Source organism: Ictalurus punctatus, chromosome 19, assembly GCF_001660625.3.
Source record: "Ictalurus punctatus breed USDA103 chromosome 19, Coco_2.0, whole genome shotgun sequence".
In the NCBI taxonomy this organism is placed as follows: Eukaryota; Metazoa; Chordata; class Actinopteri; order Siluriformes; family Ictaluridae; genus Ictalurus; species Ictalurus punctatus.
Genome location: NC_030434.2, coordinates 5416043 through 5434358, shown reverse-complemented (window position 1 = coordinate 5434358; position 18316 = coordinate 5416043). Strand labels below are relative to the sequence as shown.

Below are 18316 nucleotides of genomic sequence, written 5' to 3'. Positions count from 1 at the left end.
GTGTGCAGGCAAACCACACGTTATTTAAACACGCAATCACGACTTTTACACAAAAGAAATGATGACTACCTATGAAACTAAACTCAACACTATATATGTCGTAAATACAATTTCCCCACGGATGCTTCCAAGCAATGATGTGCTGCCTGTATTGTGACCAGGTACCATTATTTTCCCAGAAGAGCAATGAATGAATTAAATGATCAATTTAATTTGATAAACTGAATATTTTGTTTGTGTAACTGGTGTAATGTTAATCTCACCATGCTGTTTAGTTTGCTATGTAATAAGTGTACAACATGTATAACAATATATAGTGGTAACCTGAAACGTTAGCTATGTAAAGGGTACTGGAGTTTTCTTTTCTTAATTCTAAAGACAGACCACCATAATTAGTTCTGAATGGAGAACTACAATATGGCCACAACTCAGACGTTAGTTCCATATCACTCGTTGCCAAGCTAGCACATCTCAGCATTATGCTGAGCCTTATATTTGTAAAATCGCTTAGTTGTCCTTAGCCCAAATGTAGTGTAAAGGAACGAAATGCAACTTTCCTCACTTTCACTCGCATTTATAACAGTCTGTCGCAACATGAGGGTTCACAACGGACTTGGCGGGAGGATACGCAAGTGAATGTAACATTAATGGTCAAAAACTGGAACTGACGTTAGCCTAGCCTACTTCGTGGGTGTGCGAATATCAAAAGTTAACTTACGTTCTTAAGAACAAACCAAGCCATGGTATGATGCCTTCTATACTAAGATAAGGTTACCTACTATTTAGGTATCTAGTTACTTACTGTCTGAAAAAAAGCTTGTATGCTCTGCTACACTTTTCTACGCTTGGCTGCTGTCTCCATTTCTTACAGACTGAGCTGCTAAAATATATCAACAAACTTGTGTTGAGTTTAGGCACAACCAAGCGTACAATTGTAGGTGGGGCACACACCTATTTCCTTAACAAACGGAAATATATTAAAAAGGAATAGGAATAAATAAATAGAGTAGATGAAGAAAAGACAGATCCATTTTCAGGGTTCATTAAAGGGGGGCATATAGAAAATATTTTGTACTGTATATTGGGGGGACAGATTGGTATTTACTCAACATTGGGAGGGTCACGACCCCCCAACCCAAAGAATGCGTGGTTACGCCCATGCTGGTTGTCAGCTGTGGCCGGGGTTATTTTGATGGCAATTCTTCTCGTGGCTTCTAAGCTAAAATAACGAAATGAATACATTCAGTAGTGTTATGATTTGATATGTCTAAAATGTTGCATAGCAATCTCTTTACAGGTGAGGGAGACAAAATTCTGTGTTAAAACTGAAAGGCATTCACCCAAGTCTCTTTTGAACCTAATATTTTCATTTGCACCTGTTTATGTCATCGTTATTGGTGTGAACTTTTACTCAAACGTTAAAGTGGTGAATTTGGATAGTTGTTACTCATTGTGCATATGTGTAAATGCAAACATCATACTGCTCGATCTCTACACATGAGCTCATAATGTAACTCATAAAGAACTTCGTTTGCATGGTGACTTTGTCACACACGCATCTCAGGCACAGCTTAGAGATCATGTTCTCACAACAGGAAAAAATACCCTCTATTCTTGTTTTACTGTGACGTCAAGTAATGTAAGTTATCTCATGACATATATTGATTGTTTTCATTAGGATCTTTGATATTATTGTGATATTGTCTGCATCTTAAATCAAAACTCTTTGTTAATTATGCGTGATTTTGGCACCTGATTGCGCGCACATTTACACTTTTCATCCGGATCAACTGGTTAGGTAGGTAATGATTGTTCCAAAGCAGTTCACTTGACCCTTTCTCCCTCTCCAACCAAATTTATAGCCTATATATGTAAAATGTTCTGCTAGCTACGTGTTTTAAGTTAAAACAATGGTGTCACCCACTTATGCAGTGTGTGTAGTGAAAACGCAAACACTAAAATATAGCTATTGCTCGATCTCTTTAGAGACGAAGCCACGTAAGCTTAAAAAATAAAAATGACTTGAGTATGAGCTCATAATCAAGTGTCGTTTCCAGGATCGTCACACGGGCATCTCAGTCACAGATCAGAGATCATGAACTCAGCGTGTGAAAATGCCCTCTATTCATGTTTTACTGTGACATCAAGTATGTAAATTGAATTATATTGTTATTTTATGTACTTTGATATTGTTCTGATATTATTGCTCGCAGCATCACTTTGGAGAGTTGTTACATAAAGCGTAAAGCTAAAGAAACTTTTTGTTAATTACGCTCGATATTTGGAACTCCATTATGCGTTTGATCATCCGGATCAAAGTGTGTGACCCAAAACTATAATGCTGACAAACAGGTACAAATTATAATCTGTTGTATATCTATCTATCTGTCTATCTCTCTGTCTGTCCTTATATCTATCTGTCGGTCTATCCATCTATCTGTCTGTCTATACATCTATCTGTCTGTCTAACTCTGTTCGTCCATCCATCAGGGTGAGAATAATAAATGTTTTTGTTTTTTTTTTGCTGATTGTTTATAACTGCTAGAATAATGCACTTGCCTGCTTTGCTGTTTTTGCATGATATGGGGCATGTTTTAGGGTCACAGCAATCATTTCCTCCACACTCTGGGATTTTGGTGTGAGTATGCCTTACTGCAGGCACCATGAGTCAATACAGAGATCACAGTTATTTAAATTAGAACTCAGACTAAAGTTCTATTCAAAAAGCATCAATATTACTCTTGTTTTCATAATATTCCTTGGTATGAATATTTATGTACTGAGAACTAACAACTTTTACATTTACAATGTACATTCTTATTTATAACCTGAAAGGAAATTCTCTTATATCATGTACTCTCTTATATTATAAACTGCTATCAAATACCTATGATGAATGTATTCATTTAATTACCTTGTATTCATTTAATTACCTCTTTGAATAAGAATTGTAAACCTGGAAATACACATGTATTTTCGTTTCAACATGACACAGGACTCATTCTGTATCATGACTATGTGCTGTGTGTTTTGGTTAAATCTGTCTGACACTTGGACCAGTAGAAACCGTCCACGCACTGCTTCTTATCAATATGTATAATACTCCTGTTGTGAATGAATAAATCGGACGTCACTGTGAGCATGCATGTGTCAGTGTGTGTTCACTTAGGCTTCCCAGATATCTGAAACGCTCTGAGGAAAACCACACATTCTAGCTCATAGCAGCACAGAAGTAAAAGTTAATAGAAGTAAATAATTGTAGAATTGTAGAATAGGCTAAAGAAAGCATGACGGAGATCTGGAGACATGAAGCCGAGATTCCTGAGATGAGTGGAAATCTAACACAACCTTTCTGCATTCCAAATAATTTTTGAATCTTGGGGATTGGCACAGACACATTATTAGTCATCAGTGAGAAGTTTTGAAACGTACATATTATGGCATCATTGATTAGGAAATCATTGAAATTTATGTTTCCCTTTCTCCCTTTGTAACTGTAATGTTTCCATAAGGAGTTATTTCCAATTTTTTCAGCATCCTCCTAATTCCATCTCCCAAGCTGCCTCCACTCTGAAGACACAGATAACGAATCTACAAACAACAATCAGCAATTAATCACAAGAGTAAATTGTTTTAAATGATTTCAGGTTAACAGTGACTAGTAATGTTGCTTGTGTTGTGGCACATACCATCTTCTTTCGAAAGTCAGCATCTTTCAGCTTATCTCACAGCTCTTTTAATTCCTCCACAGTCTTACAAGGCACCTCTAGCACCTCTATAAGATCAGAGACAGATGTGCTTGGCTGGCTCATTGACTGCTGCACTGTTCTGACCGCTGCTGTGATGTTGTCCTGGATTTGTTCTAGTTTCAGCATGATTCTCCTCTCCGAACTATCAAATTTCATAACTTGTAGATTTCTGTCCAGAATTTGTTTTGAAACATCAATGACGTTTCTAATTACAGCAATGAAATCCAGAGATTTTTTACTAAGTTGAACAGTTACTGACTTTAAAAATGATTTTTATTTGAAGGAAATATCGTACTACTCTATAATGTAGTACACATTTTCACTTAGGGGTGTACTCACTTTTGTTGCCAGCGGTTTAGACAGTAATGGCTGTGTGTTGAGTTATTTTGAGGGGATAGTAAATTTACACTGTTACACAAGCTGTACACTCACTACTTTACATTGTAGCAAAGTGTTATTTCTTCAGTGTTGTCACATGAAAAGATATAATCAAATATTTACAGAAATGTGAGGGGTATACTCACTTTTGTGAGATACTGTAGGTTGTTCCACATCTAACTCAGAAAAAAAAAAAAAAAAAAAAAAACGTTGAGTAGAAAAATCAGAGTAAAATAAACATATGAAAGTAAATCATAGTGACCTTACCTTCATCAGGCTCCTCAGCTGAAAAATCAAAAAACAAAACATTACCCAAGGACTTTTTGTTGTTGTTTATTGGTGACATTTCTAAATGTGCAGGCCTTCCTAAATTTGTCATTTTTGTACAACATAGAAAGGAGCTTCTCTGCACTCTTTGGAGTATCATCTAACATTTTCAAATAATCAAATATTCAATAGTTAACACTCTAACACTCTATACACTCAGGTGCTGTTGATCTTGAGCGTTTATTTGATTTCTTTGCTCGCAAACTGGACATCTCATCTTCAGGGCCAAAAGCAATAGAGCCAGAAAGAAGTTTTTGACATCAATTAGAAACAGATGCAAAATGGTTCTGTTCTGAATAATTTATTCCCTCTGTTTAACCTCATATTTCACAATGAATGCAATGACAGTGACATAATAATGATTTCACCTTGTGATGATTCACTTTCCTCTTGAACTGGAAATCAAAAGGAGCATTTAAAGAAAATATGCATAGACAACATGCATTTTGGCTTTCCTTGATTATTCCAACTTCATTTGTTTTATATGTGTACTTACAATGTTGTGTCTGTTGCGCACTTCTGGGCTTGCTGGGCTGGAATTCTTCTTCAGCCTCATTTTGCTCAATTAAATGGGGCACAACAGATGAACCTGTAAGTAAAGTTCATCTAAATCTATAATTTCAGCTTGCAATACACAAAGGAAATGCACACAATTACCTATTAAAAGATGACCATTGGCTACTTTCTCTAACCTCATGCTTAAATTGAATCTTCTGATGTTTTTTCTTTTTGTACTCTAAACATTTAGGTTGTTTTTGGCCTTGTTTTCTACCTGCATGGTCTAGTTTTCAAAAGTGAATGTCACTGGAGAGCAAGTCACTAGTCATTTTGTCACACCCTAGAAAGAATGAAGTATGGACACCACAATTCTGATCCCATAGTTTTCCTCAGCAATGAATGCCCTCCTCTGAAGTGACTTTCTGTCTAGGCAAAGCATTTGAGAATGCCTAATGTTAGTCATGTGTGTTCCATACAGATGTGAATCACACGGTACCCATCTGCATTACACAAACTTTTAGGGTATCCCTAAATACAGGTGATCTCTAAATTAATTGACTACTAATATTATTACTATTCCTTTGATTTTTGGAAGTTCTCACCAACATAAATGTTGTGTTCTGACTAAACCTGGAATTTTCTACAGCACATGGTGTACAGTTGAAAGTAAGTAATCTTACTGTACATGTCGACCCAAAATGAGCACGACTTTAACCAGTCCTTTATCAGTTGATACTGAAGATGCAGAAAATTGTTGTGATTATGACGGCAACCCTAAAAATATCCTTTTCATTTATTTATTTATTTTTTTTACATTTTGCAATGTGGAGAAATGACCCAATGTGCTTCATCCAGGTTCTGCATCCCACAATAAAAGTAGAGGCTGCTTAAATCATCTGTTAAGACAAACAGTATTCAGCAAATATGTTCAGATTAATACAATTTGCATTGCACAGTACTAATTCATTAGCTTATATTGTAGCTGCATATTTATGAGATAACATGCATGGAACCAACAACATGTCGTGATTGACAATGTTGAGCAAAAAGGAAAAACACAAGCTTCTCTGAGGAAGGAAGTCGCTATGATCAGCCTCAACTTGTCCACTAACGTTTGTGAAGTGTCAAGATTTATCGCCTCCCCTGTAAACTCTCTGCAAACTGTAGAGAACTTTGATTAGCAGAATGGCATGAGGAATGCATTGTCTATGTTTTTTTTTTTCTTATTGATTACAAACAAGTCAAGCATCAAATTTAAAATATTAGATATAGTAAACGTATAGTATTAGTACATTTAATAAAACCTCCATCAGGATGAATAAAAGCAGATCTTCACTCTAATTGTTACTGACTTTTGTTTGAAAACAATGTTTAGGTAACGACATTTCACAATCACTTTTAAGGCCTGGACACCACAGGATGATCTTACTGACATCTATGAGGGAGAAACTTTGCACCTTTTTTATCTCATGAATACTGTAAAGAATGTGAATACTGCATATGTGAAAGCTGTTGCACATCATTTAAAAACTCAAAGGACACAAGTACAACTACATTTTAAAGTCAAATTTAACCTGTAGACTCCAGGCACACCTTAATCTTTCCATCAGTTTCCCCTAGTGGATCCAAGAAAAGGATTATTTTCTAATGTGGGTGCAAAATCTTTTATTGTTCACATGGAAACACAAAATACATTACACAGAAGGATAATAGTGAAATTCTACAATGTGGGGTATTGTGTAGACCTTCTTAATAATAAATGAGAGCATGTATGCATGGCCAAATTTAATTAGTAAATGCCTAATCATGTGGAATGTATACATCACTATAAATATACAGCTTGAAGTAGCAAGAGTATCACAGCAAACCAGCAACTACATTTCCCAGGAGGTACCACAAACTACAAACATGGCCGAAGAGGACTACACTTCCTGTACACGCTCACCTTCTCTGGAGTTCTAAACACACACACCTGCACCCAATCTCACACACAATCACAACACAGCTTATAAAGAGACCTTGTGAACGTTTGAACTTTGCGAAGTAAACGTACAGCTGTCTAGTCTCTGTCGTTGTCCAAGCCTTGTTATCGTGTTTTACCATTCTGAGTTTTGACCTTTATTTACCCCTTTGACTTCGATTCTCTGCCCTGCCTAATTTTGCCTGAACACCTGACCTCTGCCTGTTTATTGACTATGGATTTCTGCCTTACCCTTGGAGTATGTTGATATTAAATCTGCCAAACCTGCACTTGCTTCAGTCACAGCCTCCATTCCGTGACACTCTTGCTGTCACCATCAACATCCAATGATGGTGCTCATAAACAATTTCCACAATAACTCTGTGTGCCACTGGAACAAAAAATACAAAAATCTGTTACTTGAAAAATACTTATTGAAACATTTACAAAATGTGAAGTCACTAAGACAATTGTCACTAAGATGACATTATGTATTAGACAGAGGCAGTTTCACTGTAATACTATCAACTGTATTGATGTAGTGTTACTGAGTTTTCTTGCATGTGCAGGATTTTTTGGCTTCTTCAACCTGCACTGGCCCTGCCAGCTCACAAATTTAACCTATGAACTTAATTAAGCTGTCTGACTTGTATTTTTAGAGAAATAACATAGCAGATCTCATGAAACTGGATTCAGAGGAAGCAGGTTTATTTAGCAGTCAGCAAGACAGCAAACAAACCGAGCTGGGCCCATGGAGACACACCACACGACTGCGATACTGAGGTTTAAAGTTCATCCTCAACTCATAGAAAACACTGCTGCATATCAAATCAAGGGATGACCTCATTTTTAATGCCAAAACCTGGATACGAGGAAATCATGATACTAACATGTTACTTGTCGGGGACATCATTGCGCAAAACAGGAAAAGTTCACCTAAAGATCCGGCTCAAAGAGTCAACTCATTCCTGAACGACTCATCACCTGTAATGAATCCTCCTTCTTAAAGCGAAAGCGTTTCTCACACAACAAGGACTGTTGACTAAAGGTGAGTGATTTCTTTATTATAAATGACTTTATATAAGAAGAATGATGATATATTGTAAATAAAACTGGTGTAAAATCAGCCGTAGGAAATCTGCAGCGCGTGAGGTTCAGGCCTTTCAACTTCCTCTCTTCATTTTCTCCTGAATTAAACATTCAGAAGGTTTGGGGAATATAATTTTATCAGTCTGGAACAAACATCATGTGTTTTAAAATATATTCCATCACATTTCTCTCAGTTGGAACCGGAAGCGGAAGTTATGGGTTGTGTGTGAAATGGTGAACTACACAGTAGGAGAAAAGACAATAAACAAACATTAAAAACTCATAATTATCCTTCTCAACTTTATTTACACACAAACAGCAAAGTTTAAGTTTGATTTAACAGTTTGACAGTTAATTTATATTCTTCGTCTTCTTTTTTTTTCTTTTAAACATCGAAAAATTAGTTAAACATTTGAATAGTTAAACATAAAAAAAACCCCCGTATTTTGTGCATGTTTGGTGACCTGTAATTTTTTTTGTATTGGGGCGTCTTCACCACACCTCCAGAAATGACCATTTTACAACCCCAATTCCAAAAAAGTTGGGATGTGGTGTAAGATGTCAATAAAAACACAATGCAATGATCTGCAAATCTCATAAACCCACGTTATTCACAATAGAACCTGGAAAACATATCAAATGTTTAAACTGAGTAAATGTACCATTTTAAGAACAACACATCTGCAACACATCTCAAAAAAAGTTGGGACGGGGGCAATAAAGGCTGGAAAACTAAGTGTTACTAAAAAGAAACAGCTGGAGGTTAATTGGGAACAGGTGAATAATATGATTGGGTATAAAAAGGGTATCTTAGAGAGGCGGAGTCTTTCAGGAATAAAGATGGGCAGAGGTTCACCAATCTGTGAAAATCTGTGTCTACAATTTGTGGAACATTTTCAGAATAATGTTCCTCAATGTAAAATTGGGAATACTTTGAATATCTCATCATCTCCAGTACATAATATCATCAAAAGATTCAGAGAATCTGGAGAAATCTCTGTGCGCAAGGGACAAGGGTGAAAATCAGTATTGCATGCTTGTAATCTTCGGGCCCTCAGGAGGCACTGCATTAAAAAACAGGCATGATTCTGTAATCGAAATCACTTCATGGGCTCAGAAACACCTCCAGAACTCATTGTCTGTGAACACAGTTCTCCGTGCCATCCACAAAGCTTGATTCTGTAATGGAAATCACTGCATGGGCTCATAATCTCAGAATCATAATTTCTTTATCAGCGCTCAGTTCAAAAACCTGTGTCTCTTAAAATTTTGTGAAAATGGTACATTTACTCAGTTTAAACATTTGATATGTTTTCTATGTTCTATTGTGAATAACATGTGGGTTCAAGAGATCTGCAAATCATTGCATTGTCTTTTTATTTAAATTTTACCCGGCATCCCAACTTTTTTGGAACTGGGGTTGTACGTCGTGGTACTGAAACCACTGGAATTCAGGGAATCAAAATTCCCCAAAATTGAATCAAATTCCCATAATGCAATGGGCTGGTGCGGACAAGCTCAGAAAAAAAAAAACTGTGTGTAGAAAATGTGTGCCGGCTCTTTTTAAGTATTAAACCTTAAAAGACCTAGATCAATTTTTGGAAAATCTGACTCCTGTATTTTTTTGTTTTTCTAACATATTCTAGCAGTCAGCATCAAGCACCATATATCATTTTAAACAGGAGAAGGTTTTTTTTTTTTTTTTTAATCAATCTAGCTCATTTAAAGTGCCAATTTAAAAAATAATGTCTGAGAATGATTTATTACAGTATAATATTTATAAAAATGCCAGAAACAGTTTGGTGGTGGTGTTTTTTTTACTGTGGACACAAACAAAACCTTCTTTTTTCTTTAGAAAATTATACCTGGATACTTTAGACTTCCAAATGAAATTTTGTCTTTATCTAACATTCCCTTAGCATGTTATAGCCATTTATTACAATATTATTCTATGCATTTTTCAATGAAAAATTATTTTATTTACTGAACATGTAGATGTGTCCATAAACAACATGAACAAATGCAAACAGTGAAACGAGTAGTGAAAACTGTCTTGTGCAGCAAAAATACAAACAGTGCAAATAATATTCACACATACAAATTGAGAAATATACTAGGTGCAAATGAACAACTGGTGCATATAATTTTCACAAACTATATGAGAAGTATTTACATAATATAACAACCAGAACTGGATTCAGTAGGGACAATCCTGAGGTTTTATGTGTCACAACTCAGTTGTGATGCACAATAGTATTTTAAGAAAGATATCTTTAGTTTTGTGACTAGTACAGAGTGGATGGGAGAGTTTTATCATGTACAGCAGTTTCTTTATGGTGGGGAAAATTCTCTCAAGTGAATACAAAAATGGATTGTGTAAAATCCATTTAATAAACCCAAGGATGTGATTTATAGTATAGTATATTTACACATTATATTATATTTGACATTTAAAACATAGTATTTGATTGAACACTATTATATTACATGTTATATAATCTGATTCCAAAGGATGTGTTTTTATATAATGCTGAGTTAGTGATAAGTTCTGAGGATAGCGTTTGTGTGTGAGAGAGACAGAGACCTCATTCTGTGCTGTGTATCTGACACTCTCATATATACAGAAAAAGAGAGAATATACAGAAAGAGAGAGAGTAAATCCCATATGTAGAAGTGTTTACGTTCTTCTAGGAAATAAGGGTCTTGGAGTGTAGGAGGTGCAGTTAAGCCAACTCACACACGTCCACTGCATCAGCAGGAGTTTTACATTAGGAGAGGATTTATCAACAATTTCACGCATAATCAAGATAACGTTTATCTTTTATTTTAAAACAGATACTTCTGATCCTTGATTCTGATTGGCTGGGCTGTGTTCAAAGCCATTGTAAATTACTTTATAAACACACACCAGTGACCTCATTACATTAATACATTAATTAATAATACCTGGAGAGAGAAAAAACAACAAGTTAAAACCCGTTTATTATCTAACAGCCGTGTTTCCTTTTAAATATACATTACAGTTTGGCAGCACGGTAACATACAGCAATAAACTAGCCAACAATGCTAATTGTTTTCTTTTTACTAACTCACTTTACCCATTCATATGATGAATCTCTTCCTCTTTCGATAAAGCCAGTTGACATCAAGCTGAAAGCTGCATTAACGCCACCTACAGGACTGTAATATACCAGAGTTTAAAGTGCATGTATTATGGTTTTGAAGCCTGCCTAATTTTGTTTTTAAGGTCTCATACAATAGATTTACATGCATTCAAGGTCAAAAAACACTTTAATTTGCTCATAATTTAAGTTTCAGCATTAACTTTTTTCCGCAGCTAACAGCTGTGCACTGGCTGCACACATATACAACACAAAACCACACATTTGGAACATATATACATAAATAATTAATCATACTTACAGCTTGTGATCCAGAGCCACAAGATGATCCAAATAAAGTGGGTATGGAACTATATTTAATAAATAATCGTTTAGCAAATCCCACGTTGACTTCAGCTAGATTTGTGAAGCTGTCATCATTGAAATGACTGAACACAGCAAAAGTCGCTGGTATCATTTTAAAATGAATTCTAACCACTGACGCTTTACATCATCATCCTTTGGGAATCCATGCAAAGTGGTTTTGCTTTTGTAGCACAGAAAACATCTTCTAGACATGAACCTAACTCTTTCAGGATGCAACCTCAACTGTAGTGTTTGAGGGTGGGTCAAAGCTGTTTGTGAGCAGCCAGTGAAGACCAGAGGTGGGTTTTTTGTTACCAAACTATGTAGGTTAGTACAGTAAGTAAATCTGGAATTAATAATGACTCGTTTCAGGTGTTCTTTCTTTGAGAGTCAATATCTCCATTTGTCGTGCGCTTTGATTTTTGAAACTTTGAAAAGTTTTTACATTCTCAAACAGCTCTATAACACGCTACATGAAATGAAATATTTGAAAAACCATAACAGGTGTGCTTCAAAGTGTTTATAATTACAGTAGCTGTGTCCGAAATCACTCACTCGTTCACAGCTGTCCCAACTTTTTTTTGTTGCATGCATGTTAAAAAAAAAAAACGATGCCGTTGATTAGGAGAAAGATCAAATACCTTCTCTTTATAAGTTTTTTTTGTTTGTTTGTTTAAATACATGTCAAAGTACATTTACAAATCACTCCTCTTTGTTTTTATTAGCATTTTCCATACTGTCCCAACTTTTTCGGAATTGGGGTTGTAAATGAAAGAGCAACAAATTAGGCAAGCTCACCAACTGAGCAGTCTAAGCTTTTGTGAGATTTTTTTTATTATTAAAATATGTGAAATAAAGTCCAACTATGTGTATAGTATATGTAGTATATTTTCATTTGGCTGTGTTTGTTAGTTTGTTTTCTACAGAAGGTGATGGTCATGATCTCGTCCTGTCTGTGGGGGTGTGAGAGACTAAATATTTAAAAATATTTTCACTTAGAAAGTTTATAATCAAAATTAATTAAATTTGTAGATGCAAAAGTAAAGCCATACTACTGGTCCATTGTGCTTAATACACGCTTCTGTTGCTACGTTAAACAGGAAACTCCAGGCAGTAGATCAGTCCATCCAAGATTTTGCTATCACAGAGATTAATACTAAATCAAGGAAACGTCACAATTATCAGAGGAGCTTGCATTTTTTTTTCTAAATTACCCCAGATTGTCTGCAGTTCTTGGCCAAGATGAGTGTCATGTATCAAGGAAGGAACTCTGACTTCATTTCCCCGCAGCCACTACACCATACTCAATGTCCCATGACCACCTGCCCCTGATTTACGTTTCGGTTAATGAGCACTCTTGTATATATGCCACTGTTTGCACTGCTTTCCTTGTCTCACGTTAACGTTATCATGTTGTGACGTTATCTTTCGTCTACCGTGTTTAGTTTTTGCCACAGTGTTTTGCATGTTTGTTGTAGAGTCCTTTGTATTTTGTTTACTTGTTATTAAATGTTTGAAAATCCACACTTGCATCCGTAATCAACTTTGTAACGTAACAGAAGTTATGACATTTTCACATTGCTCATTCAGCCAAAACCCACTTTGATTCACATGCATCCAACATGGGTAGAGCTAAAAAGGTCTTATTTACCAACAAACATCACTGCGAAATTTTGTAGAATTACAATTGTGATTCTAATTCAAGTAGTTTTCTGCAAAAACACACGAAACTTTGCAAATTGCACCGCAAACTTTGGAAAAACCAGCAGCAAAATCTTTTTGGCTACAATAGTCACAAAAAAATATTCCACAAAATCCTGTATGGATTGGTAGATGTCCATAACTCCAAACCTAAAGGGTGATTTTGAAAGCCCAATGAAATTCTGTTGTATGTGATCCAGTAAGTAAGAATTACCATAACTATTTTTTGCACAGGTTTTTAAATGTGCACCGTTAAAAGGTGTAAGTGCACAATTTCTTTTTTATGAATAACATTTTCCCCCAAAACAATAAAACAAATAGCAACACAAACACAACCCAAAAGGGGGGGGGGGGGGGGGGTACACATAACACATACTAAACACACTATTAATTATCCAGATACAAAACAAAGCTAACAAGAACTGTCCAATTCTGGATTTTACATGATTTGGCCTTATAAAATTTGGATTTAGCCCGTTCCAGGACGAACACGTCCAAAAAACAAGAATGGCAGCTTGATAAGAGAAATATGATCAAACGAACCTTTCAAAATGTACTTCTTTGCAGCTGTCGATAAGCACATGATTTCTCAAATACTCTTTGCAAAGTCTTGCCAATGTTAACATGCATTTAAGTTCAGAGAATCAACTCTGTGATGGGTGTACTGTGTTCGAGACCCTGTCCTCTTTTTTGGATTACTCTTTTTGTCACGATTGGAGGTGGAGACGGATGCAAGTGCATATTATAATTTTTAATAAGGACAAAAACAAAACACAAAAAGACACTATGACCATGTGGCAAGACTAAGAATAAACAAAAACCAAAGACCATAAACACAGCAACGGCAAAGAAAGAGAAACGTAAGACAAGATGTGTGGCTCTATACACATAGGCGCTCGTTAACATGACACGATACAGGTGCAGGTGGTCATGTGACCGTGATGCAGTGAGGTACAGTGGCTGCTGGGAACTGTAGACCAGAGTTCCTTCTCTGATATTACATCACAGAACCCCCCCCCCCCCCCCCCCCCCCACCCCCGAGCGTCCCAGGGCAAAATGTCTTCAACCGAGCACGGAGGCGGGGCGACGTCCTCAGCCAAGCAGGAAGGTGGGGCAACGTCCCCAGCCGAGCCTGGCGTAGTGACATCCGAGGCTGAGCAGGGAAGAAAAGCGAAGCTCTTGGCCGCACTCGGAGGCAGACCAATATCTTCAGCTGAACAGGAAGAGCTTAACAAAATGGGAAGTGTCTATGAGAAAATAGCACAAGCATTGAAAATGCCCATTTCCACCATCACGGCAATAATTAAGAAGTTCCAGTCAACTGGAAATGTTATGAATCAACCTGGAATTGGACGTGTGTCTATATCATCTCAACGCACTATGAAGAGGACGGTTCGAGTGGCCAAAAATCTCCAAGGATCACAACTGGAGAACTGCAGAAGTTAGTTTCATCTTGGGGTCAGAAAGTCTCCAAAACTACAATCCGAAGTCACCTACATCACCACAAGTAGTTTGGAAGGGTTTGAAGAAAAAAGCCTCTACTCTCATTCAAAAACAAACTCGAGCGTCTTCAGTTTGCCAGACACTACTGGAACTTCAAATGGGATCGGGTTCTATGGTCAGATGAAATCAAAATAGAGCTTTTTGTAATAAACACCAGAGGTGGTTTTGGCGCACACAGAGAGGTAGCCATATGGAAAAGTACCTCATGTCCACGGTTATATATGGTGGTGGCTCTTTAAAGTTTTGGGGATGTTTTTATGCCAGAGGTCCTGGACATTTTGTTGGGATACATGGCATCATGGTCTCTATCAAATATCAACAGATATTAAATGAAATCCTGACTGCCTCTGCCAGTAAGATTAAAATGGCCCATGGTTGGATCTTCCAGCAGGATAATGATCCAAAACATACATCAAAATCAATCCAAAAATGGTCTACTGACCACAAAATCTAGGTCCTGCCATAGCCATCCCAGTCCCCTGACCTGAACCCCATAGAAAACCTGTGGGCTGAACTGAAGAGGAGAGTCCACCAGAGTGGACCTTGAAATGTGAAGGATCTGGAGAGATTCTGTATGGAGGAACGGTCTCAGATACCTTGCCATATATTCTCCAACATCATCAGGCATTAAAGTAGAAGACTCAGAGCTGTTATCTTGGCAAAGGGAAAAGGGTGCCAATAATTGTAACTGTACCTGTATGTATGCACATACACATACTGTCTGCACCGTAATAAAACCAGACAGTTCAGATATATGAACGGGGAGCTTGTGATTTTAATGCACCTGTCAAAAAAGTTTTTAGGCTCACTAGTATTAAAAATGATACAAAAAGTAAAAGTTGTTGTGAAGTTTAACTGTACATTTTGTTTGTGTGTTTTGTAATTGTAACTGTATGTATATACCACTGTAATATAACCAGACAGTTCAGATATATGAATGAGGAGCTTGTGATTTTTTTTTTTTAATGCGCTTGTCAAAAAAGTTTTTAGGCCCACCAGTATTAAAAATTATACAAAAAGGGAAAACTGTTGTGAAGTTTAACTGTACATTTGTTTTTGTGTTTTTTTAGGAGTGTGATCCATTCCAGCAGAAGAGATCAGACTCTTCAGGACTCAACTGTGTGTTTGTGCAAACTTTACTAATATTCAAAGATGGAGACTCCTGATCTGGACACGGATAATGTTTCCCCACCTTCAGAAAAAAAACGGTAACCTACCATGTCATTGTATTCTAGTCATTAAATATTCATATTTATACCATGGTCTTTCTGAATACTAGATTCTGATTGCCTGGAAGGTGTGCATTCAAACTGTTGAATTAGGGGTGGAGGATCTGACGATTTTGTATCGTGATCGATCTTGAAGATGTCCACAATCTACTTTTCAAGCGAATTGTAGAGATTGTGACCTTTTATGTCCTCATAATAATGTTAAAACTACAACAGAATGATTGCCTACTAGATGGCTGTGCTGATTGCCTAAATTATATCACCTGTCTCTATCATGCGTCTTTCATGCGAGACGTATTTGAAAAAGAGTTCAACATGAGCTAGCAGCAGGCGAATGAGGAGCTGGTGTGAAAAAAAAAAAGATTCGACTTCAGTAATGTGGCAATGGTTTGGCTATGCACAGTCAGATATTTCTCAAACCAAAGTTATCTGTAAACTTTGTCGGGCAACGGTCAGCACTTCTGTAATACAACAAATGTTTTCAAATCTTTTGCCAGACATACAGTACCAAGCCTTTGTTTATTGCGTATGCTTTCCTGGTTTTTGATCCTGTTCTGATTTTCTTGTTTTGACCTTTGCTTAGCCCAGTTTATGTTGTTTGTATCTAAATCACCTGACCCATGCCTGTTTTAGAATTCTGCCTTTGTCTATTGTTTTGGATTTGCCTGCCTGCCTCTCATTAAAGCTTTGACTGCAATTGCATCTGTCTGTGTTCGCCTTACATGACCGGCATTATGTTGGTGTATCAATTATTTATTTAAATGGATTTTTTTCACTTATGATGAGTTTTTGGCCCATTACAATATCCCTGTAACACCAGAGGACTATGCAACATTTTTTAATGAAATATCTATTGAAATGTGTATACTGTGTAAAGGTCAGATTCAACAATGGTCCCTGCCTAATATAATTTATTTAGTAAGTTATAAGTACTTTTTAATAGTACTTATGTTGGCAAAATATTTTTCTCCTTTCACTCCCATAACGGATCCATAAGAGTTTTATTTCAAAGAGATAATATATGTTTACATTATGTATATTCATATTAGAATTGTTTACAGACAATATTGTTTGGAAGTTAAGGAAGTATTCAGGCTTATACACAGGATCAACCCAGTGAAACATTATTTTGTAAAACTTTAAAGATGATATTGATACAAGTTGCTCCTTTTGTGACAGTTGTCCTTAAACTGTGGTTCATTTGTTTGGCAGTGCCCATTTGTTAGGCCTTTTTGGCAAAATGTTTGTGAATTTGTTGTGAATTTGTTGTTGATGAGTTTGTTTTGTTGTCTCTTGGAGTATCAAAGAAACAAATGCAGTCATGTTTATATGATAAATCTTATTTCTTTAGTGGCAAAATTCCATATTCACAAATGTACATTTTCCTGCCAAAAAAAACCCTGCTTTATGTCCTTCTAAAATAGAAATGGAACATTATATTGACTCAGTTCGATTTTCTATTAAGCAAAAGGCAATTCAAATTCTGAAAATTTATATTAATATTTTTATACAGAAATGTGCTAAGCTCCCCCAGTGTACAAATGATTTATTATATTGTTGATGTTTGTAAGTATATGTAACATGTGAACTTTGTTAACTGATTTAAAAAAAAAAAAAAAAAAAAAAAGTGTCTAAATGGGACTACAGAGGTTGTTAGGGACATTAAACATCACACCAAACAGGAAAACTCATCTTCTATAGCCTTGGTGTGTGTGTGTGTGTGTGTATATATATATATATATATATATATATGTAAAATATGGCATAAGCAGGAATATCCAGAGCTAGGAGTGTATTACACGATTTTAATGTACTCCGCTTTGTGTCAGGTGGTTCTTTACCTCCACAGCATGCATTAAAATGATGTAATGCACACCTAGCCATGGATTATCCCTTACCTAAAATATTTACTGACTACATATGAAAGGAATAACTTAAGCAAAGTTTTACTGTTAATGAAAAGCTAACACTATCCACTTAGTATGAAATAATGTTAGATTCAGTTCATTGTATGTAAAATTAAGTTCTCATTAGATGAACAAGTTAGTTAAAACTGTAAACAGTGTATATAAATGACTAAAGGACTGTCTATAATGTTGTGCAGTAAACTCCAGGGAGAGAGATCAGAATCACCAGCACCCAGCTGTATCTCCATGAAGAGTGATGGGTCTATGGCCATGCCTCTGATGTTTAAAGATGAAGACTCCTCACTTCTACACAGGTAACATCTCCTCACTGTTAATGTCACTGCTAATGTCACAGTTAAAGGGAAATTCCAATAAAAAAATTAAATAATGCAAAGGTAAATAATCATGCAGCGATGCTAGCTATCATTATGGTAGCTACTTGTGTTGTTGCTAACTTCAGTTATTTGTCTCAGTGTAATTGTGAAAGATCTACAGTTGCTCTCTGCCT

General features: G+C 36.2%; 1 long non-coding RNA gene across 1 annotated transcript in view; it reads left to right on the top strand.

Annotated features, from left to right (window-relative positions):
- Positions 1-18087, top strand: part of LOC128635398 (uncharacterized) — a 99568-nt gene extending 81481 nt beyond the window's left edge. The window contains exons 2-3 of the long non-coding RNA XR_008398372.1: positions 15743-15880; positions 18006-18087. This is a non-coding gene — a long non-coding RNA (uncharacterized LOC128635398). The remainder of the gene's footprint in view (positions 1-15742; positions 15881-18005) is intronic.
- The last annotated feature ends 229 nt before the right edge of the window (positions 18088-18316 follow it).